Source organism: Myodes glareolus, chromosome 3 (assembly GCF_982192425.1).
Source record: "Myodes glareolus chromosome 3, mMyoGla1.1, whole genome shotgun sequence".
Lineage (NCBI taxonomy): Eukaryota > Metazoa > Chordata > Mammalia > Rodentia > Cricetidae > Myodes > Myodes glareolus.
This window is the reverse complement of record NC_142028.1, coordinates 73,320,488-73,344,098: the sequence shown is the minus strand read 5'-3', so window position 1 is coordinate 73,344,098 and position 23,611 is coordinate 73,320,488. Positions and strand designations below refer to the sequence as shown.

The 23,611-nt window shown below is 42.7% G+C and overlaps 1 protein-coding gene across 7 annotated transcripts in view; it reads left to right on the top strand.

The window, feature by feature from the left end:
• Hivep3 (HIVEP zinc finger 3) overlaps positions 1-23,611 on the top strand; it is a 408,014-nt gene that overhangs the window by 69,309 nt on the left and 315,094 nt on the right. For 6 of the 7 annotated variants that reach the window (XR_015000905.1, XR_015000906.2, XM_085686505.2 and 3 more), the window contains one exon: positions 19,104-19,218. The gene's annotated coding sequence lies outside the window, so the exon portion shown is untranslated. Of the gene's footprint in view, positions 1-18,720; positions 19,219-23,611 lie in introns of those variants that run through there. The other variant, XM_048434574.3, reaches the window with a different exon arrangement.

The window sequence follows — 23,611 nt, the reverse complement described above, 5'->3', positions numbered from 1 at the left end:
GGAGCGCGAGACAGCTGGTCAGATCACGTTCACAGTCAAGAGCAGAGGGAGAATAGATACATACAGGACCCACTTGCTCATTTGCTTGTGCTCAGCTGCATTTCTCTACTCTTATATACTCCATGATGCCCTTCCTGGAGGATGGTGCCACCCATAGTGGGCTGGGTCTTCTCACATCAGATAGCTCAATAGCATCAAATAGTCAATCCCATACAGATATGTCCACAGGCCAACCCAATGTAGACAATCCCTCATTGAGTCTCTTTCCCTAGGTGAGTCAAGTTAAAAATATAGGCTGATTACAAGCCCCCTGCCAGCAACCATCTCCAGAACCATTTTTATTTTGCAAAATTGAAGCTTGGTAGCTATTTACTAATAGTTCTTTCTTCATGATCTTCCATTCCTCCACCACCATTCTACTTTTTGTCTCTATGATTTGAGCACTCTATGTATCTCATAGAGATGGAATAATATGGTATGTGTGTGACTGATTTTTTTTACTTAACTGAGTGCCTTCTATGTTCTATCCAAACCATAGAATGTGTCAGAATGTTATTCCTCTATCAGGCTAATGATAGCCCATTGTATTTAGAGGTCATTTTTCATCCATTTATCTTCTATTTATGGGTGTTAAATTGCTTTGTTTTGTCTTTTTTTAAAAATAATTATAAAATTACACTTTTAAGTCTGGAAATGTAGATCAATAGCAGAGTGCTTGCTTAGCATGGAAAAAAACCTTGGGTTCAACCCTTAACACCATGTAAGAGCATTTTAACATCAGATATTTATATTAACTACTTATACTTAATTTATTAGATACTTATATTTATAAGAAATTTAGCTTTCTTAAATTATTTAGAATAAATAAACTTAAACTTCAGAATAAAGAAAATTAATCTTGTAAGCCAGGTGGTGGTGGTTTATGCCTTTAATCCCAGTACTTGGAAGGCAGAGACAGGCAGATCTCTGTGAGTTCGAAGCCAACTTGGTTTACAGAGAAAGTTCCAGGACAGGCTCCAAAGCTATACAGAGAAACCCTGTGTCGAAAAAAAAAATAGCAAAATTAAACTTAAAGTTAATCCCATAATTTCTAGTTCAGAATTATTAGCTGATGTTGTTCTGTTAACCTAAGAGGTTAAGCAGAGTAGGCTTCCAAAACACATCAGAGATATATTCTATCTCAAGGGTTCATAGCCTAGAGACAAATTGGTACCAGATGATGTTGACAGCTCATGTGTGAGTGGATGCGGAGGGTGTCTGGAAGTAAGGTTGCTTGTCTGTCTGCGGCAGGTTGGAGAGCTTTTAGTCCAGACTGGGGAGATCCAGTAGGTAGGTGGTGGGAAACACTTCCATGTCTTATGTTGCTTTAGTATGGATAGATTAGTTTCTTTACTATTAAATTTTAGTTTTAACTTTATAATGTATTACATGTTTTTAATAATAAAACAACAAAATTTGCTATATCCCGATAGATCTAGTTTCCACGCTAAGCGCCTCCACATCATTTTCTTTCTTCAATAGATATCTCCTTTTCATGGGATTTTGTCTCATTTTCATTTCTTTTTCAAAATATAAGTAGGTATGTGTATGTATTAGCCTTCCTTTTAAAAATTAAGGGTGGTGCACGGTGCACATTCCACATCCCACCCTTTTCACTCACATCTCTTCATGTCAGGACACACAGGATCTTCCCCACTCTCTCTCTCTCTGTGAGTCCGTGGACTCTGCATTTATCAACACTTATTCAGCCTGTCCATATGGGTTGGCACTTGGGGCTGTTTTTCATTCATTTGCGTCCTTCACTGCATCAGCAGCTGACCCTACATGAGCAGCCTCTACACATGTCATTTTACCCATCACAGAGTGTCTCTGGAGGGTAGATTTCTAAGTTAGAGAGTGAAGGCAGGGTTCATTCCCTTGTATATTTTGTTTTTTGAAAAAGAAAAAAAAAATCCTACAGGGGCTACGGCGCTTTGCATGCTTGTTAGCAAGGTGTGTGTATCTGTTTATCAGAGGTGAAATGTATGTTTAAAAAGAAGTAAGCAAACATATAAATGCATGTATACATACAAGAATCCCTGAAAATGTGTCAATAACGATTAGCAAATAATGGGGCAAAATAATGGTTTGGAGACTGGAGACATGCATTTAGCTGGATGGCTTCAGAGAAGTCCTGTGCCTTTCTCTGCTCTAAAACAGAGCTGGCCTTCGTTTTACCTCTGAGGCTTTTCAACTGTAAACAAGGTTTTCTACAATGCTCAAAGGTTCCCATTTCTCTCATCATGTGTTTGCCTTTCCAGTCTATCTTTGGTTGTGGGAGGAGCTGCCTTCCCACCACCTTGTGTGAAAATTGTGCCCTAGAAAAGGGAGGGGCAGGATGATAGGGCTCTGTACCTGATTTCCTCTAGAGTTGGACTTGCTGGTCCTCCCAGCAGAGAGGAAAGAGATGAAGAAGAAAAGGGATAACCCCATGAATTCAGAGAGGTGGTGGCTTATCTCCTCCCAGGCTCCTCAGTACCTTCACCATGGACAGCACCATTGCCCTTCGGCTCTAAACTTCTCTAGGCTCACGTTCCTGGATACCACAGACACAGTACTTGCATCCTTTAAAAGTGAAATGAAGCTGGGGGAGTCCCCAGATGGTTTCAAGGATAGAGTTCTAGCTCATGAACTGAGCACATGGCTCGTTTTTAAGTGCTTTATCAGAAAACTCACAAATAATAGAAGGATCTAATTCTAGGGTAACAAATACCCTAGAATTACCTTGACTTGCCTAAGACAACCTGGTTCACATCTCTTGTTATTATTATTATATATTAGTAGATTCTCTTTTCTCCAAATGTCCCAGTGTCCAGTAACATACTGTAATACTTATACTAAGGTGTTGGCATGAGTGAACTTGCCCTTGGCAATGAGATGAGAGCCTCTGGAGCAGACCTCAGCCCTCCCACATTTTTAATCAGGTTATAAGAATAAGCCTGAGAACTAGGTTGACACTAAGAGCATACAAACCTGTCAATAAAATTTTTACTGTGCGGAGTTCAGGGATGCTTTTGAGCAGCATCTTTCACTGTGTGCATCTCTGATCATTTTTATTTGTATCTAGGGAAGTCATCAAGGAGTCACCGAGGGTCAGGCCTGCTCTCATCATTATTTCCTTTCTGGTTTTGCCATAGAGTCCATCAATGCTCCCCTGGGGCTTGTTTCCACTGAATTATCTGGGTCCTCCACCACATTGCTTCACCTTCTTTCCACTCTTCTCCTCCAGCACTCTTTGCCATCACTGATGGCAGATGTTTATTGAACACCTACTAAATGTTCGGCACTGCACCAGGTTCTGGGGATAAAAGGGAGAAATGCAAATGCATGACTCCTGTGTGAATGCAGTGTACAGTGAAATGGGGGAAGGGTATTAAACAGCCTTCTAAAGAAATTAGCACATAGTTATCTCCAAACCACATAGGAAGGCAGAGTGTGATGAAAGGCAAAAATCAAGGGTCAGGGAATTCAGCTCTGAAGAGGTGACAGTTAACTTGTGACCTGAATAATGAGCAGGAGTCAGGCAAGTGAAAAGCAAGAACGGAATGTACCAGACAGAAGGTGAGGAACATGCAGAAGCTGAGGTAAGAGCTTTGGCAGGGAAGCCTGGAAAGAAAGCATATGCCACACCCTGGACATGTTCAGTGGTGTTCACGGAGAAACAATGGTTGATCTGCTCATGTGTGGATTACTTTGTGCAGATCTGGGCATAGTGCTATTAAAGTATTGGCATGAATAAAAGCTCTTGGCCAGTTTATCAATAGAAAGAAGTGTCTTGGAAGGACAGTATGATTCTATGTTTATATATGTTAGGATGCAGCTAAACCTGTTGGAAAGCCAAAGAGACTTTGGCTAAATAAAATAAGTATTTGTTAATGCACATAGCTCAGAGGCCCTGGCAATGATTCCACCAGGCTTGAATTCATCAAAGTTCAAATGTCTTGGACCAGCATCATCCAATAGAGATGTAATATAAGCTTCCTGTCTCCTAACTTTAATATGTAGTCAAATATGAAATTACTAGGCGAATATTTACACTCATTTTCTTACAGCATGTTGCGAAACCAGCATGTCTTTTTATCTGTCTCATTTTAACTACTGAGCAGTTTCATGGAGCTTTGGTTCCTTCTTTGAACAGATCAAAAATCTTAGGTCCTGTAATTTTTATTTATTTTAAAAATATATTTGTATTAATTCCATGATAATATCATATCACATATATATACAGTGTAAATTGGATGATACTCATTCCCAGTCCCCTTAACTTCTCCCAGATCTACCTCTCTTCCACTATCCCTTATTCCAACTTCATTTCTTCTCTTTTTTGTAATCCACTGAGTCCAATTTGTGCTACCCATATACACATGGGTTTGGTGCCGCCCACTGGAGCATAGTCTGTGTACCAGGGGTCACAACCCCTAAAGAAAACAGCGGCCATCAAGTGTTAATAGCTCCTCAGCTAGGAATGGGAGCTCATGAGCCCCTTCTCAGTCCGTGCATGCAGACAACCTCCGCTGCTGTGAGATTACACATACTGCTTTTCTGGCATGCCCAGAGGTCAGCTTCACCCCATCCTCCCTTTCTCTAGTTCCACAGTCCTTCTGTTCTGGCCTCCTTTCCCAGAACTGTTCTCTGAGTGTTGGGGGAGGACAATATAGATGTTCTCTTTTTATACCATTTAAGTCCCATACACTGAAGTACTTCTACTTGTTGTTGGTGCCTGTCAGTGCAGATTTTTACAGATCTCTCCACCTGTGATAGAACTCCCTTGTGTGTTGAGTCAGTTACAGGTGTATGTGAGTAGATTCACTCTGTCCCTGTCTCTGGGAGGTTGGGTGGTATAAGGGATAACAGAAGTCCCTGGATCAGCTACCTCTACTTTCCCCCGTTAATCTAAGTAGATTCTTTTTCTGTGCCTTGGCTTGCAGAGGGCCAAGAAGTGCTAGTTACTGCTTTGTGTTATAATTCAGCCGTTAAGATGGGGTCCCCTATTGTGGTTCTCTGAGTCATAAACTGGGTTTGCTTTTGTCTCCACTTAGAATCTACCTATACTGATGACTTCTCTTGGCAGCGTTCTTATTTTAGAGCCAAGTCAGCAGCTTGTCATCTTTCCCATAACATCATCTATCTTTACACAGGTTTGTTTAGGGGAGGCAAAATATGCTTGAGTGTAGCTCAGGCTCTCCTAGCTGAAGATTTAGCAGTAAATGCTGGCATTATTATCTTAAAACTCATTTCTTTGTGGTTGCTATACCCCAGGTATACAAGACAACCTTAGAATGTCAATGCCGTGTTTTGGTAACTATCCTATAGAGAACTCTTAAGAATGAAGAGTTTGTTGTGGTTGAAAAAAAATGAGAGAAAGAGAGAGATTTGAGGAAGACTAGATAAATTACTAAAATTCCTAAAGGACAATAATATAATGCAGTTTTGTAAGGAAGAAGAGAATATTTATATAGGCAAACATACGTATTTATACACGTATTTATACATATACATACATACATTTGGAAGAGGAGGAGGAAGGACATGTTCAGAAAAACAGAGGGTAGTAATTCCTCCTTTTCAAATCTGTCTTGTAAGTGTTAGTCATCAAGATCACTCAACAAGCAGTCACTTGTTCCCATTCAAAATCCAGTGTTCTTCTGGTTGGGCAATTAGGCTCAGTCGATGAAGCATTTATGGTGCTTTTGTGTTCTTAATCAAGGGTGGACTTTTGTAAATGACAGGAAAATACTCAGTGGACCACAGGAAATCTTGACAGCATTCTGGAATGTGTAGCTCACAAGTTTTAAGTCAGGCCTTTGGACTCTGACTTGGAGTTGGTTTCTGGCTCTAGCATAGACTAACTCTGTACATGGGACAAACTAATTGTGCTGGCTAGTTTTATGCAAACTTAACACGAACTGGAGTCTCTGAAAGGAGGAAACCTCAATTGAGAAAATGCCTCTGTAAGATCTGGCTGTAAGGCATTCTTTTTTTTTTTTTTAACTTTCTTTTTTTTTTTGTAATTTTATTAAATTATAAAAAGTTTCCATTTACGCCCCTCCTCCCAACGCCCTCCCACTCCCCCCCTCCCTCTCCTCCTCCCTCTTTGTCCCCTAGGGAAGTCAGGGTCTCCTGCCCTGTGGGAAGTCCAAGTTCCTCCCCCCTCACTCCAGGTCCAGGAAGGTGAGCATCCAAACAGATTGGATCCCAAAAATCCAGTATATGCAGAGGAAACCAGTCCCAGTGTCATTGTCAATGGCTTCTCGGAAAGACTGCAGGCCAGCCACATTCAGAAAATCCGGCCACATTCAGAGAATCTGGTTGGATCACATGCTCGTTCAGTCACGGTCCATCTGGCCTTGGTAAACTCTCATTAGATCCGACCCCTTGTATCAGTGGGTGATAGTATCCCTCGCAGTCCTTCGTCATTTTCTTCCTCCTTTTGCTCCTCGTTTGGATCTTGGGGGGCTCAGTTCGGTGCTCCAACGCGGGCCTCCATCTGTATCGTCATCCAACGCCAGATGAGGGATCTCTCTGGGAAGAACTGCTCAGCAGGGCAACAGGGCTAGCTGGTCTTCAAGGCATTCTTTTTTAAAAAATAGTTTTTATTGAGCTATTTATTTTTCTTTGCTCCCCTCCCTTTTCCCCCATCCTCCCCTTCTACCCTCTACCATGGTCTCCATGCTCCAAATTTACTTAAGAGATCTTGTCTTTTATTACTTTCCATGTAAATTAGATCCATGTATGTCTCTCTTAGGGTCCTCTTGGTTGTCTAGGCTCTCTGGGATTGTGAATTGTTGGCTGGTTTTCTTTGCTTTGTGTCTAAAGGTCACTTATAAAGTGACATATTATATTTGTCTTTCTGGGTCTAGGTTACCTCACTCAATATGATGTTTTCTAGATCCATCTATTTGCCTGCAAATTTCAAGATGTCATTATTTTTCACCACTGTGTAGTACTCCATTGTGTAAATGTACCATATCTTCTTTATCCATTCTTTGGTCAAGGGACATTTAGGTCATTTTCAGGTTCTGGCTATGACAAACAATGCTGCTATGAACATAGTTGAGCATGTGTCCTTGTGGTATGATTGAGCATCCTTTGGGTATACACCCAAAAGTGGTATTGCTGGGTCTTTGCATAGGTTGTTTCCCAATTTTCTGAGAAATTGCCATACTGACATTCAAAGCAACTGTACCAGTTTGCATTCCCACCAGCAATGCAGAAGTGTTCCCTTTACCCCATATCCTCTCCAACATAAGTTGTCATTAGTATTTTTGATCTTGGTCATTCTTACAGGTATAAGATGGAATCTGAGAGTTGTTTTGATTTGCATTTCTCTGATAGGTAAGGATGTTGAGCATTCCTTAAATGTCTTTCAGCCATTTTAGATTCATCTGTTGAGAGTTCTCTGTTTAGGTCTGTACCCCATTTTTTTTATTAGATTATTTGTTCTTTTGATGACCAATTTCTTGAGTTCTTTGTATGTTTTGGAGATCAGTCCTCTGTCTGATGTGGGGTTGGTGAAGATCTTTTCCCATTCTGTAGGCTGCTATGATTTTGATGGGCCTTGCATTGAATCTGTAGATTGCTTTTGGTAAGATTGCCATTTTTACTAGGTTAATTCTACCTACCCAAGAGCATGGGAGATCTTTCCATTTCCTGGTTTCTTCTTCAATTTCTTTCTTCAAAGATTTAAAGTTGTTGTCTTACAGGTCTTCTACTTGTTTGATTAGAGTCTGTAAGGCATTTTTTAAATTAGTGATTGATGGTGTATGGCCCAGCCCATTGTGGGTGATTCTTCTCCTGGGCTGGTGGTCCTGGGTTCTATGAGAAAGCAGGCTGAGCAAGCTATGAGAAACAAACCAGTAAGCAGCACCCCTTCATGGCCTCTGTATCAGCTCCTGCCTCTATGTTCCTGCCCTGTTTGAATTCTTGTCCTGATTTCCTTCAATAACGGACTAATATGTGGATGTTTAAGCCAAATAAATCCTTTCCTCCCTAACTTGATTTTGGTGGTGGTGTCTAAGACACTTCTTAAACTTGCTAAAGTCCATTTTTCTCCCTGGGTTATGAGGAGGAGTAAATGAAATGTTTCATTTAGCTAAACTACAGTGGTCTAAGTGACTACTATTTGTTTTATCATCATCCATATTAATTATGATGTATGGACTAGTTAATGGTTAATGGCAATACTTATCTTTGGAAAATGTCAATAAATCATCAAATAAATAGCTATACTAAGTATTCACCCATCATATTTACCGCAAACTAGTGACATGAATGAAAAAAATCAGAAATTGATTTAAATATCTAGAACTTCTCTAAAGTTTATTTTATTTTTTGCTACCCACAGTGCTAAGTATGTAACATCACATTCTGTTCTAGGCAGTTGTAGAGTGGTAAGTGCTTTTAGTGAGGTGACTGTCCTGGATTGCAGCTGAGTCATAATGTCCTGGATTATAACTGAGTCATAATGTCCTGAATTCCTGCTGAGTCATGATATCCTAGATTATATCTGAGTCAGAGTTTACATGGATTCTGGCGTTTACTAGAAAGTCATATTATTTATGTTTAACCTAACTGCTGTGAATTTTTCTTTATACCTTACATTTCTTAAGAACAATTCTGAAGCATCCAACAACACACCCTCTGGAGTACACATACAACATGCACCAAAAATGCTGTGTTCTGAGTCAAAGAACAAACCTTAACTTCAGAAGAATAGACGTCATGACAATATGTTCATGACCCATCACTAAATTTTCCTAGAAATCCTCACATATGTGAAAATTAAACAACACATGTTCAAAACAACAATAGGCATCAGATGAAGTCTTAAGGAAATTAAAAAATATTCCTAATGACAGAAAAGGAGAGATGACATTTCAAAAATCAAAATGAGATAAAGTGAGAGTAAGGCACAGATAAACATTTGTAGTGTTTGATGCTTATGTTAGAAAAAGAAGAAAGGTATCTATAATGAAAAGCAATCAGATAGAGAAGAACAAATTAAAACTAAGGGAAGGGAGATGAAAGAAATAATAAAGACAAGAGCAAAAAAACAAAACAAAACCAACCAACCAAACAAACAAAAAACCCAATGCACTCGAAACAGAAAAGTAAATTGGGAATACCAACCAACCCAAACTGTTGATTTGAAAAGATCAAGGAAATGAATGTACTTCTGAGACTGACCAGAGAAAGAAGGCACAGACAACCAGGAAGAAAAGGAAGGCCATCATCACAGAGCCCCATGGCAGTGAAGAAATAAAAAGGAAGTGCTATGTACAACTCAGGCCAACTGAGACAATGTGGTCACTTCCACAGGAAACAGGAGTATAGAAATTCATCTGTGAAGAATAGATGTCTTGAATACTCCTATATGTCCCAGAGAACTTGGAATTTCTAGGTTTAAAACTCATGGACCAGATGGTTTTAGTGACAAATTCTATGAAATATTTAATGAATCTTAATTATATATACTCTTTTCCAAACCAGAGAGAGAGAGAAGAAGAAGGAGGAAGAGGAGGGGGAGGAGGAGGAGGAGGAGGAGGAGGAGGAGGAGAAGAAGAAGAAGAAGAAGAAGAAGGAGAAGAAGAAGAAGAAGAAGAAGAAGAAGAAGAAGAAGAAGAAGAAGAAGAAGAAGAAGAAGATCAGAGGAGAAGGAGGAGGGATAACAGCTCAGAGCAGTGGTCACAGCCCCCACTGAAGGCTGCGATGGAAAGGACATTAGGTGGAATACATATTTGTAAAATATTTCCACATACGTAAACATTAGAGGAAAACCTTTCATTCAGTTAGTGGTGGTGTGCCAGCATCGTTTTCTTGATTTTGATCATTGTTACTGTGGTTACATAAGATGCTAACAATAAGGAAATCTGGGGAAAGGGTCTATAGAATTCTCTGTATGAATCTTGTGTGAGTTTAAAATGATTTTGATATAAAAGCTGAAAGAACGGGTGAACTTTTGGTGAAATAGACCCCGATGAAAGAGGCAAAGGCTGTTGTTTCTTCTGGGAGACTGGAGAGAGCCTCCAAGTGTCAATGTGATCTACTGAGGAACACCTTTGCAGGTTCCCTGGGCACTCCTGTGACTCCTTGCTCTTAGGACTGCAGTTTGAGAATTACTGCAATTAAGTCGTCTACCCTGATTCATTTGGAGACATCTGATTTCTGCATGTTCTCTCTTCCTTAAAAATTGCATTAAAAATGAACATATGGGCCAGGCATACACACCTTTAATCCCAGCACTCAGGAGGCAGAGGCAGGTGGATCTCTGTGAATTAGGGGCCAACTGGGTCTACAAAGTGAGTTGCAAGACAGCCAGAGCTATTACATAGAGAAACTGTCTCAAAAAACAACAAAACAAATCAATGTATGTTTATGTAAGCAAATTTTTAAAAGTGCACTTTCTTTGTTTTCCCAGCTGAGAGATGACTCCCCCTTTATTTTATTGACTGATCATTGGAGACAGCTCTGCAGGCTAGTCTTCCATCATCCGATTCTACCTTTCTTAGCTGACCGAACTTTATATACAGGGTTTCCTTATATGGAGGTGCTTTAATGCATTCCTGTCATTGCTTGGCCCCTAAAGACATGCTAGATTTTGATCCTCCATGATAAGTTACATGAAATTTGCAGTGTTTATTCATGACCTTTTCTTGTTACAGCTTTGTTGATGTTATTTCAGTATGGCTGAAATTTCAGTTTGCTCCTGCGATGCTGTAGAGTCCTCTGTAGCCATGGCCTAGCATTTGCCTTTACACCTGTCCCAGAGGGTGGCTGGGGAGTGTGACTGCTGTGTGTGGGATGCCCAAAGTGGGGCTACTAGATAGGAGAAGTTTTCTCAGATTAAACTTCAGCTTAGTATGGCAAAGGATAGCCTTATTTGAAAGAAAAATCAAGATTAGACCCTCTGAGTCAGTTTCTGAGCAAAATTTCTACCTCTGATTTGGTGGACTAGAAAGACACAGGCTTTGTGCCTTTAACTTTCTTTCTTGTTCTACGCCCAGCTGAGCTTATTAATACTGATGGTAGGGTGCTTATGGTACTTATGATACTTAGGCCTGTGGTATGGGAATTCCATGGAGATCTTGATGTCACATCTGTCTGGTTGATGATATTGGACTTAGTGCTGTTTTATAAGGGGCTGTGGCTTTCTAAAGCTGGAGTCTTCACTGGTTCTTCACTGGAATCGTCAGAATTGTTCATGGAACTTGAAAGAGATGTCAGGATCCTCCCATAGAAACTTGAAAGTATCTGTTTCCTCCTATTGCTCCACAGGATTTTCAATGTGCAATCTGCATTAGTCAGGGTTCTCTAGAGGAACAGAACCTATGTGTGCATATGCGGTACAAAAGAAGCTGCCTTACACCAATACATGATAAGGGCTGGAGAAACCAACAATGTCAGTCTCCCTGCTGGTGGGACTAAGAACTGTGGAAGGCTCAGACCATAAGGCTGGATGCCTCAATGGTCCTAATTTGGCACTGAGGGCATGGGTGATTTCTGGAGAACTGCTGGTTTTCAGTCCACACTGGAAGTTGGGTTCAGCTGAACTTTTTAATTGCAGCAAGTTGGAGGGAAGGTGGCAGGTGGATTCTTTGGGCTTGCTGGCCAGCAGGCTTAGCCTACTCAGTGAATTCTAGATCATAAAACAGGTGGACAGTGTCTGATGAATGACACCCAAGGTTGTCCTTTGGCCTCCACACACATGCACACACCTGCACACACACACTTGCACAAATGCACACCTATATGCACTCATATATACATGTCCCTTCCAAAGAAAAAAACCCTAAAATATGTAACTTAAAGCAATTGAATGAACAAAATATTTAATGAAGTAGCAACGGGGTGGCTCCAGTGTGGAGACTGGGTCATAGCAAGTTCTCTCTTCCTGCTCCTCCTCTGTTTGGCTCTGGGTTTGATCTGTTACTTCCTCTTCCACCTTCTGGCACAGCAGTCCTCTCCACACTTAATATTGATTACTTCTTCTGCTGAGCTCTGTGTCTAGCTTGAGTTCTGCAACCAAACTGTCCTTTGAAGAATGCTATGAAATCAGAAAGGATAGAAACCACTTTGGACAACAGAATTAGGTCCCAGATGTCAGGGCAAAATGATGGGCTGATTCTTATGGTATAAAGTGTAAGAAGGCTAAATAATGTAAGATCATGTTGTGGGGACCTGGAAATACATGAGTATAGAAAAGTGTGTGGCAGTAGCGGCAATTACAAATAAATAAACACATCTGTTGATCAATAGATAAGTAGAAATAAAGAGTGATATAATTGTATTGCGGTGTCCCCAGATTCAGTTGCTGACTCAAAGACCTTATTAAAGAACGTTTGTAAGAACTTTTAATTAAAAAATTACTTTCCTTCTTGAAGACTGAGAATAACCAGGACAGGGTGAAATGCCAGTACCACAGACCCAGGATCCTCCATCTTGTTGCTCTGTCAGCCTGATCCATATGGCTTTCAGACCCACACTCCAGCCAGTAGGAAAGAGAATGGAAGGGGAAAGGGGCTCCTTTCCTTCAAGAGCAGACCAGGCAATCACACTGTTTAGACAAGCTTGCAACTCAAAGCTAAAGCTTGTCTTCTGGCCACACTTACAAGGGATGCTGGGAAATGTAGTCTTAGTTGAGTAGTCATGTTACTACTAAATAAGACAGGAGGGGGAGAATGACTACTGATGTCACTTTAGCAGGCTTGAAATAAAGTCAGCATGCACACCAGTGTAATCTTGCAGTCAAGTCCAGAAAGACTTGAGTAATAGTCTATTGTACTGAGAGAAGTAAAGAATCCTCTAGAAGAGTAGACAGCATTTTTTTCCAGAAAAGGATAAAATAGCAAACATCTTAGATTTTACAAGTCATGCAGAGTATTTGTTATAAATTCTTTCCTGTGTGTGTTTTCACAACCCTTCAAGAATGTCAAATCCATTCGTAGCATGTGGCCTGTACAAATTAGGTTGCTCCAAAGGCTGTAGTTTGTGTATCTCTGTTTAATATAAGCATGGCGGTCATCTGTGGTCACATCTAAAACATAGGAGACTGTGTTCCAGGGAACTGAATATAGGGCGAATTCCAGATGCATTCCAAAGAGACGTTCTAAGCTGGAGCAGCCCGAATTCCTGAGGACTGGATCAACCTTCTCAAATAGTTGAAGGATATTTGGGGTATTAGAAGTGACTCACATTTTGTTCAAATCAAAAGAGAAGAAGGAGAATTGGTAATAGAAAGTTCTAGAAGGCAGACCACAGTGCTATTTATGCAAGGGCTTTCTAGTTGTTACTTATCACTTGTGAAAACCAATAATCAGACATGTTATATAGCTGGCTTCATTTTATTCTCCACAGCCTCAATAGGTACGTATAACCATTATGTCTCATATTAGTTAGTTTTATATTTATATTTATGACCAAAAATTCCTGACAGACACAACATAATAAAAGAAATATTTCTTTTTACTCATGGTTTGGAGGGGAGCAGTCCATCACAGCAGAGAAGCATGGTGGGATTCATGGCAACAGGTTATGTGGCAGAGACCGCTCCCATCATGGCAGACCAGCAAAGAGGTGGCCAGAACTAGGGACCAGGCCTTGAGAGGTCCAACTCCAGTGACCTACTTCAGCCAGCTAGGCTCCCCCTCCTTCAGGCTCTCCGACATCACCCCCTCCCTTTCTGCAGTGGCACCTCAAACTGGGGGTGAGTGTCCAAAGCATGAGTCTGGAGGGCACATTTCCCATTCAAGCCACAGCAACTCTACTTGACACAGAGCTCACCCAAGTATGTTGCTTAGAGCCTTAGCAACAGCTACTCCCGACTGCCCCCTTGTGCACAAGTTAAATGACTTGGATATGTAAATCCTGGAGTAGCGCCAGGCACAGAGTAAGCCTTGCCGCCTGTGGGAACACTTATTGGAATCCCTGGGAATCCCAACATTTCTCACCACTGTAGTTTTTTTAGTCTTCTGTGGCAGAGAAAGAAGCACCACCGAATGACACATTCATCTGCTCATAGTTCAGAGGTCCGAAGTTTTCAGTCCATTTCACTGGGTGGTCATCAAGGTGTTGTCATGGGCAGGAACAAACTCCCTCCAGAGGCTTCAGGGGAAAATCTATTCCTTGTTTCTTCCTACTTCTGATGGCTCTGACTTGTTCTGGCTTCTGGCTGCATCCCTCTGTTCTTGACCTCTTTAATCCCGTGACTCTCTGTAGCCCTCTTCCTGTCTCTTACAAAAGATCCTGTGATTCCATACAGAGCTTCCTCCCTCCTCCAATTTGTTTAGAAAAGCCTTCTCATATCCAGGTCATTAATTTATTCACATTGTTTGCATGTAAGATAGTATTTATTTTCCAGGCATCAGGTAGTACATATCTGTGGGGGCATTGTTTAGCTGTCCTGATGATGTTTTGCATAGACTAGATGACCTCATCTTTTTCTTTACACTATTAGAAAATAACTTTATGGCATTGAATGGCTTAATGATAAACTTCAATATCTATCTATTCTTTAGGGTCTCTTTTTCTAAAAACAACAGATTTTAAATAAGGCATGGGCTGGAGGAAGTAATTGTTGTCAACTAGCCATAGTCAAATACTATTATTATGTTACTGAATAATGATTTCTTTGTTCATGAATTTAAAATTCAGGCTTCATTTCTTAACCTTCACATGGCAAACTATAGTCAGACTGTTTCTCCACTATGGTCAATTCCACCAGCCTGCTGTGCAGTTTCTGTAGTGTGAGGCCCTTTTGGTTACTGTAACATTGAAGTGTTATGTATTTTTAACTGGCAAACACGTTTCTTCCTATTCCTTCTCTGTTTTTCTGGCCAATGGGCCTTCTACGGTTTCTTTTCTCATTGGGTATTCAACTGTGTGGGGTGCAGTTATGCACACTGTAGTCAGCACTCAGGATGTCCAGGAGGGAGGAACTGAAGCTCAAGGCTAGCCTGGGCTACCATCTCTAAACAAGCATCCATCCATCAACAACACCAAGATTCCCATCCTTATTATCACTTTAACATGGTGTTTGAAAGAAGAGGCATTCTGGGATTGTCTGCCTGACAAGATGGTCCTCTCAGTCTTCTTTATTTAATGCTACTACTACTACCACAATTATTATTATTTTGCTTATGCATTTCCATTGATCCTTTCACACATTTTAATATAGAAATTTAATTCCAGACACTTTTATTTTAAAAACAAAAAGATGTAATTAATTTATTCACACTGTTTGCATGTAAGGTAGTATTTATTTTCCAGGCATCAGGTAGTACATATCTGTGGGGGCATTGTTTAGCGGTCCTGATGGTGTTTTGCATAGACTGGATGACCTCATCTTTTTCTTTTACATTATTATAAAATAACTTTATGGCATTGGTTTGTAGGTGGGAATGTAGAATAGACACTCTAAGAGATTAGTAATAATAACTAATAAGAAAACAGAACAACTTATAATCAAATAATCTAACTATGTGACTTGAAAGCTGTCTCCTCTCTCTCTCTCTCTCTCTCATTTTACAGGTAAATCCAATTGGTAGCAGGTGATGTTGCAGATTAGGGAACACTGCATATTTAATCATTTGACTCTCATCTTTCAAAATGTTTAATAATTAAATGTTATAACCATTAAATGCTATAACCATGCTATCAATTCTGTACCCAATCATATTTTCCCTGGCTTCACTCTGCATCACTTTTTCTTACATAACACCCTCTTCTTGTGTGAGTTCATTTTCCTGGCCTATTTTCCCCTTGCTTAGCAGAGAATCTTAAGTTACATCCAGAAACTCTTCATCATAAAGGGTGTGCCAGTGATGTTGTGTCTCTATTCTGTTATCACATAGAGGGAGCCGCTAGTCTGAGAGCTAAAGAAGTTTCACTGCATGCCCTTGGAGCGGCCTGTAAGCACAGGTGTGTCTCTGAGCCCGTTTTAGACAGGGAATTGGAAGCCATTCTGATTTTATTTCCTTTTAAGCAGCGGGCCCTCCTTCCCTGAGTATATTTGGGTTGTGTCTCTTGGTTCTTGGGGTTCTGCATCTATGAATGTATGTGCTTGTTCAATGACCCTGCTTCCGGCATGCCTTGTGATCTGCACTAGTTCAGCTCTAGGGAGTAGCCCTTTGCTTCCGAGTTTCTGCTTCCCCTCCTTAGTGCTGCTGTTCCTTCAGAACTCATGTAGGATACTCTCAACCCTTTGTCCTGTACCCTTTACCTGGTTACTGAAGTCTCTTTCCCTGTGTGTGTATGTGTGTGTGTGTGTGTGGACTGCTTTTACTGGCACTCCCCAGGGAGCTTCTGCCCTGCTCCTCTTCACCTTTAGTTTTTACTTATATTAGAAACAAGCCTCCCACTTTCCAAAGAAGCTGTGAAAAAGTTTCTGAGTCTAGTCATTCTCTCTTTAGTGAATTGGCCTTGATCCCCATGACCTGGATTTCCCTCCTGGACAGTCTCCATCTTCTGAGTCTGAGCTTGCTAGGACCCTCTTCTGGGACCCTGTGTGATGTACTTCTTCAAGGTCTGTGCAGGATCTGTGTCAACCTTCCTGCTGCTTGCCTCACTGACACTGAATTTTCCTTTTACTCTTCACAGTGCTCACCTCGTGATAGCATGATCCTTCAGTTTCCAGTAGGACCACCAACATTTGGGTGACTCTTTGGGGGATGAATGAACAGGAGAACATGTAGGAGTCCCCTTTATCATTCATCAAACCAATGACCTAGGTGTGGAACTAGAGGAGTCTGGAGCTTCTGCCCTGGGAGTGGCTGGGACCATATGACTTATTCACTTTCTGCCTGCCAGGATCCCTCTTTCAGCGTAAACACAGCAAGAGTTTGAGAAACAATTTCCATACAAAAGGCCAGTCTCTTTGGCCTTGGCATTGTCAGAGACCAGAATGAAGTCACTTAAGTGCTGAGTTGAGGTAAATCTGCTGGAGACAAGGCTCTTGTGGGTCACTACAAAGACAGGTTGTAAGCTTCAGAGTGCACTAAGACTAAGTTAATATGCCCCTCCCCCTCAGGCGTGTGTGTGTGTGTGTGTGTGTGTGTGTGTGTGTGTGAGAGAGAGAGAGAGAGAGAGAGAGAGAGAGAGAGAGAGAGAGAGAGGAGAGAGTTGAGAGCTGTGCCCTTAAAAGAGAGAGGGAACGGGCCCAGACCTTCTGGATTCCTGACAACTTAAACATATTATGATTCTTTCTTGGTGCTGTGGTGTTAGAAGGAGATGGGAGGCAGAAAATAAAAATCTTGTTTTCTCAAGCCTTCCTGATTTTTTTTTAAAATGTGAATAAAGAATGCTTTTGTCAGGAACAGTTCTCTAGATCCTTCAACAAGGACAGAGACATCTTTCTTCTCAACATGTGTCTCCTCTTCCTGTAATACCACGGTGACAGACACTCCTGCCCCCTCTCAGAAATCCCTTCCCCCAGGCCTGGGTAGAAGAGTGACAGGCTCCCTGTGGTAGGTCTGTTCCTTGTCACCAAGCCTCCTAAGCACAGGTCTGTGGTGGCCACGGGAGAGCCAGCTCCATGCTGTGTGGCTGGTGACATTTCCGGCTGCCAGTGCCCAACCAATCAGTGACAGACTCAGCTAGCTAGGGCGATGACACATGAAATATGATAATTTTCTCTAAAGAGCTCTGGGAGGAGAGAAGTGGGGGGAGTGATTTGGGCTGGGAGGGTGAGGAAGACAGGGCCAGGTAAGAGAGAGCCAGGCACTGGTTTCAGAGGTCTGCCTGGCAGGACCAGGAGAGGAAATGAGAGCTGGGGCTAGAGCTGGAGGGATCTGTCCTGGGAACACTGTGATGGAGGAGAGCCTGCTGATGGCAAGGAACACGGAGAGAACCAGCAATGCCAGGATGAAGCTCTGGGGCTCTCGAGTGGAAGACATTTGTCTTCTTTGCCAACAGGAGTAAAGTTCCTTTGTGTATTTTCTCAGTGATACCTTTTTAAAAGATAGGACAAAACTAGGATGGAAGCATGGCTGAAGTAGTTGGCAAAGGTGTTTCAGGCTGGAGGTGGTTAACCCTCTACCCTGTTGTTCAACCTTCACGATCAACTTTGTTCCAAGATCCCCCAAGAACTTAAAAACAGAACAAGCAGTGAAGCCTCACTAAACTTTTTTGAAGAGCCAAATCTGAATCGCCAGATGCTAAAGGCTAGGCAGTAGTTTTGATTTCTGGTCTAAGGAAACTAGAACAGGATCTATGTGTGAGTCTCAAGGTGGGTCAGAAATGGGGCCAGAACCATCCCTGAGACCACAGGGCAAGGCAGGGCAGCATGCCCTGTGATTAAGCCCTGGGGTCAGCACAGGTATATATCACTGCCTTTAGCAACATGGCAGAATTTCTAAATTATAAATAATAAGGGACCCAGAGGGGCCACCCCTGGGTTGACAAGTTTGCCGACCCCCTGAGACAAATATTTAGAAATGTTCATATGCAGTGCTAATCATAACTGGGAAGCCCATCGTCAGTATTTGCATGTTTGTCCCACCATGTAATGTATTATCCACGTGAATTCGTCAATGAATATTATCACTGCCTATAATTCTGCCCTAAGTGGCTGTAGGCCCAGCATTGGCTTCTTGCAATACTCCCAGTCTTGCTATTCAAGCGATAATTGGTGTACTGTATCTTTAAAAGGTTAAAACCCCTTTAAAAAAAAAAAAAAGGTCTGGACTCCTAGTGGAAAAGACAAGCAGGGCATGGGTTGGCTCTGGATTCAGAAAGCAGCTGCTGATTAGATTCTGTGTCTGCGGGCTGAATTTATTCCGTGTTTCCAGCAGGAATTCAAGAGGGATGCTTCTGTTTGGGTTTCTGATCGTGATTTATATTTATTCAGAGGAATAACAGAGGGTGGATCTGTTCCCGGTGCGAGCATGCTCACCACCAGCCGACTCTCCCATTATTCCCCTGCTTAGTTTGGTGCTCCAGTGTACACGAGTATTTCGTGTGCATATGTGTGTATACAAACACGCATGCACGCCTGGACGGACAGACGTATGCACAGGTTATTTCTTAAGGACAATTCCTTCAATAAGGTCTCTACCCCTTACTTGAAACAGGTGTTTATGAAAAAAATGCACAATATCCCGACTGACCGGAAAAATTGATGAAGAAGGGTGCTGGATCCGTGGGTCAGAGATCACACAGGACCAGCTTGCCACCCCAAGGCAGAAGGTAGGGGACTCTGGGTTTTTATTCCGCGGATGGATTCCTTGCGCCTTATTTTTTCTTGATTGTGTTTTCGCCCGTGGCTGCCACCGGGAAGTGCCACCGCGCGCTGCGATTCCATTTTGTTGCTGCCTTTCTCACGCCAGGTGTCGGGCGGGCTGTGGTGGTGAGACTGGCAGGGTGGCCGAGGTGCGCGGTGGGCTGCGCGCTCGGCCTGGCTGGGGGAGCACGAGCCTCAAGTGACCCCCGCGCGTCAATCACTCGCGACCGCGGCTGGGCTGTAACCCTGTGCGCGCTGCGCGCCCCCGCGATCGCTCACTCTTGGCAGCACTGTGCTGCAGACCTGGTTCCTGGGCCAGGCAGCCGCTCCAGGATGGGTCAGGCCCCAGAGAGGTGACTGTTGGTGCTTGGTTGAAGGATGATACTGGCCTGATGCTGGGTCCCAGGACCCAAGGGAGAGCTTTCCCTCCCTGCTCCCATTCCCGCCACCCCTTGAAAACGATTCCACGGGGCGGGGGAAGTGGGGGAATCATACCTTGTCAGTCCTATCCCCAAAGCACAGCATACCTAATACCAAACACAAACTCCTACTGAAGCTGGGGTGGGGGTGTGTGGGGGTTGTGGGTGTGGGTTGGTGGGGGAGGTGTCTTGATCTGTCTCTAATAAAGCAGGTGCCCCTTCCAAGATGTGTCCCACATTTCAACATATTTTAAAATGGAAACACTGCTAGTGACAGATGGCCCCTGGGGAGGTGATGGACACCCGGACTAGTGGCTGGGACAGAAGTGATGATATAGAGGAACTTGGAGACCTGTATGGACTATGTTGAAGCTGGATAATTTGATTTACAATGCTTGCCAGGGTCAGGATCATTTCTGTGACTTGGCCTGTCCTTGAACTTTAGGGACAATGGTTATGCAAGAGCCTGCAGGCTTGGGGGAATGGTACTGTGGTCCTCTTTTTGCTTTGCATCTTGAACTTTTTGGCAGCCTTTGGTGTTGCAAGTAGTGGCCAGGTGCCCCTGAAGCATCAGGGATGCTTGAATATTTTAACCCAGGGTTGCTGGGAGTGGGGGTAGAGATGGGGGGTACAGAGAAGAGGAATTTGTCGAACTAACCTCTACACAAGTGTTGTTCAACCCATGTTTTTGTGGTTATGTAATCCCAACTAATGATCAGAATCTGTGCCCAAATACTGGCATCAGCCCTCCTGCACTGAAGTAGTTGGGTGTTTCTGGTGTTTATAATGTTTTTATGTAATTATGTGTGTGGTGAGGACAGGAACCATGTGGGGACCAGGAAGAATCTTCCGAACAACTCAAGGGTAAAGACCACAGGCAAAGAGCAGGTCTCAGTGTTGGAGTGGTGTTGATCTGAGGCCTTCCCACTGGTTTCTGCCCAGGTGCTTCTTGTCTGAACATTCTGTTGTAATCTCACCCTTCTCTGTCCCTGGAGAAGGATATAGCCACTTCTGCAGGGGCCCCAGATTCCTAACTCAAAAGGATAGGAGGGACGCTGAGTCTAGGGTGGCCACTCAGGTGTTAGATGTTTCCTCTTGCCTCCAGACAGCTCCGGAGAGGAGTCTGCCCATTGCTTATGTCAGTTTTGCTTTGGGCTGGGCTATTCTGTGGGGTGGAAAGAGACCCATGTTGATGCAGCTGTGTTGGTACCTGTTGCTTTAAGTGGAGACCAGCAGGAACTGGATGGCCTTTCTATCGCTGAATTGCAATGTTGTGAGTTTTGCAAGGTAGGAGGATAGCTGTCCTCTGGGGAGCTCGGCAGGCAGGAGGGGCGAGTGTGTGCTGTCTAAGCTCTCTCCTTCCACCCAACTCTGTAAGGTACCCACAGGCCACAGTGCTCTTAACACAGACCCTCTGCTCTACTCCTTATCCACTCCACCTGGGGCTGGTGGACAGATTTCTTAAATTAGTGACCAAGTCTGGCCTCTTAAGGTTACAGTTATTTTCTGGCCCTCAATACCCTGGTACCAGAGTTAGGGGGCAGTTGTTGCCTGAAGTGCTAACTAGTGTCTGCTCTGTGGATCAAGATGTGTTCACCTGGCCCCATTGTTAGGTTGTCTCCGCCCATTGTGTTACAGCAGTGGCCACCCTCCTCAGAGTGGAGAAATGTGTGCGGCTCTTGGACCCCTGCCAAGTGAGCCAGGGAGGCATTTAGTGTGTGAAAGGTGCAGGCAAGAGGAGATACATTTAGTCTGAAGTCCTGGCAGATTCCAGGATCCGACTTGATGGAAGATAACGTTAAGAAAGCTGTGTGACAACTAGATAGCTTTCAACTTGTCTCTCTTCCTGCTCAGCAAGATCCCTGGTGTCCTTCAGGTCCCCCCGCCCCCTCCATCAAGATCAAGGAGGCCCTGACAGGCTGGTTTTCAGTCTATTACCCCAGGAAGGAGTCAGAGCACATTTTACTACTCCATAACTGTACAGGGCAGGTAGGGCAGGAAACCTAGCTACCTGAGCAAGCAGTTTTATCCTTAAGCTGTAAAGCCTGTAGAAACATCATAACCTTGAAAAGAAGACGAGATAGGTTAAAAAGAAACATGTGTCCTGCAGCTGGAGGGTACTAGGCTGGTGCTAGACAACCTGGACTGCACAGCCAAGAGGGGCAAAGCAGAGAGACATCACAAGTCTGCCAGTGTGCATTCCAGCCTGTCTTTTATTGTTGGTGGGAGTTTCAGAGGACTGAGCATTTATTTAACATTCTAAGAGCCTTGCTAAATGCACTTAGCAAATTTGAAGAAATCAATAAAGTTTTCGTGAAAGGGTTAGGAAAGTTGTTTTTAATCAAACAGTAAGAACTGATAATAATGGTAGAAACAGGAGAAACTAAAAAATAGTGTTTAAAGGCCACAAGAATTCAAAACATGGACTTCTAAGATTAGTGAAAAAATGTAAGTAGTTCAATGAGATGCTATATATTTTGTTACATCTTTTGACCTGTGCATATCAAAAACATCTAATGGATGTTCTTGTGCCCTGTTTAAGAAGGCACATGAATCAGGAACCCAAACCTATTGAGTTGTGTTTGGATTTTTGTTTGTTTAGCATGGTGTTTAGAGCGAAAAGTGCAGCTATTTAAGAAACTACCCTGCCTCCTAATGCCTCCTAAAGATTCTGGATAGCCTGGGGCTTGCAGACCATAGTCCAGCTGTATAGCCCTGCTGGGAACTTGGTGATCTTTGGCTGGCATTTTACAGCACTGTACCACACATTATTAGAGAAGTCTCATTTTAACATTTGACAGTACAGAGGATTCTGAAAAAATGATACTGGAATTTTTGTGCATCTTCTTGTGGCCAGAGACACACTCCAGCCTTCTAGCCCAGAGACAGTATGCCACAGTTGAAAGAGTACTGATGTAGAATCAGGATAGAAGAGGTGGGTTTTGGTGGCATAGTTTCTTATGCCTTTTTAGGGGATGCAGGTTGATCACTGCCAGTATGTGACCACACCCCAGAGTGGTGATTAATCAGTTCAGATATTATGCTCAGAACTGGAAGAATGTCTGACTTACATGAGCAACACAGAGTTTGGCCCAACCCATTTGCTCAGTTACACTTCTTCTCCAAAACAAAGGCAACAGAAAAAACACAAGTACAAAAGCAGAGGAAAAAGAAGGCCCATGTTTTTTTCAAAGTGTTTTTTTGTTTGTTTGCTTGTTTTCAATTCGATCCATCTGTGGAAAATGTGAACACATAACTGAAGGCAAGGGAGCAGTATTGCTCGAGGTCTGAGTGCATACATTTATTGTTTGGATCACTTATCTGGAAGAAAAATGTCCCTTTCAGGTTGTTGAATATAATCAAAAATGTTCAGTTATTTGAAGTTTCCTTGTCTTTGAGGGAAGGGAAACTCTTGTAATGAGTTGGAGAGAAGCAATTCCATGAATCCCAAGGTGGGCGGGAGGGCAGAGGAGATGGTTGGTGATGTGAGGTGTCTGAAGCCCCCTATCCAGAGGGCTACCCTTTGGGGTCCCTGTTGAGAACACTTGGTTGGGAGGCAAGATAATCAATATAGGCTCTGCAAAATATAGTAGACCTATACATGAGTAAGGGGCTCCTCCCTCATTATTAAGTGTTGCTGAAAACAAGGTGTAGTTGAAACTTTTGTGGACAGAGAAGTAATGTTGAGCTTTACTTCTAGACAATTGAGGTCATCAAATTTAAGGAGTGAAGCAAGAAGTATAGGGCCCTCTCTGAGCATCCATAGCCCTTGTAATGGGAGTTCAGAGTGAAGTTGGAAAAAAAAAGCCATGGTTGCATAACTGGATCCAAAGAAAAGTCAATGAAACAATAGTGGAAACAATAAATGAAAGCAGTATATAGTATAAATGCATGAATGAGGGGCTCTGGAGATGGCTCAGTTGGTAAAGTGTTTGCCTTG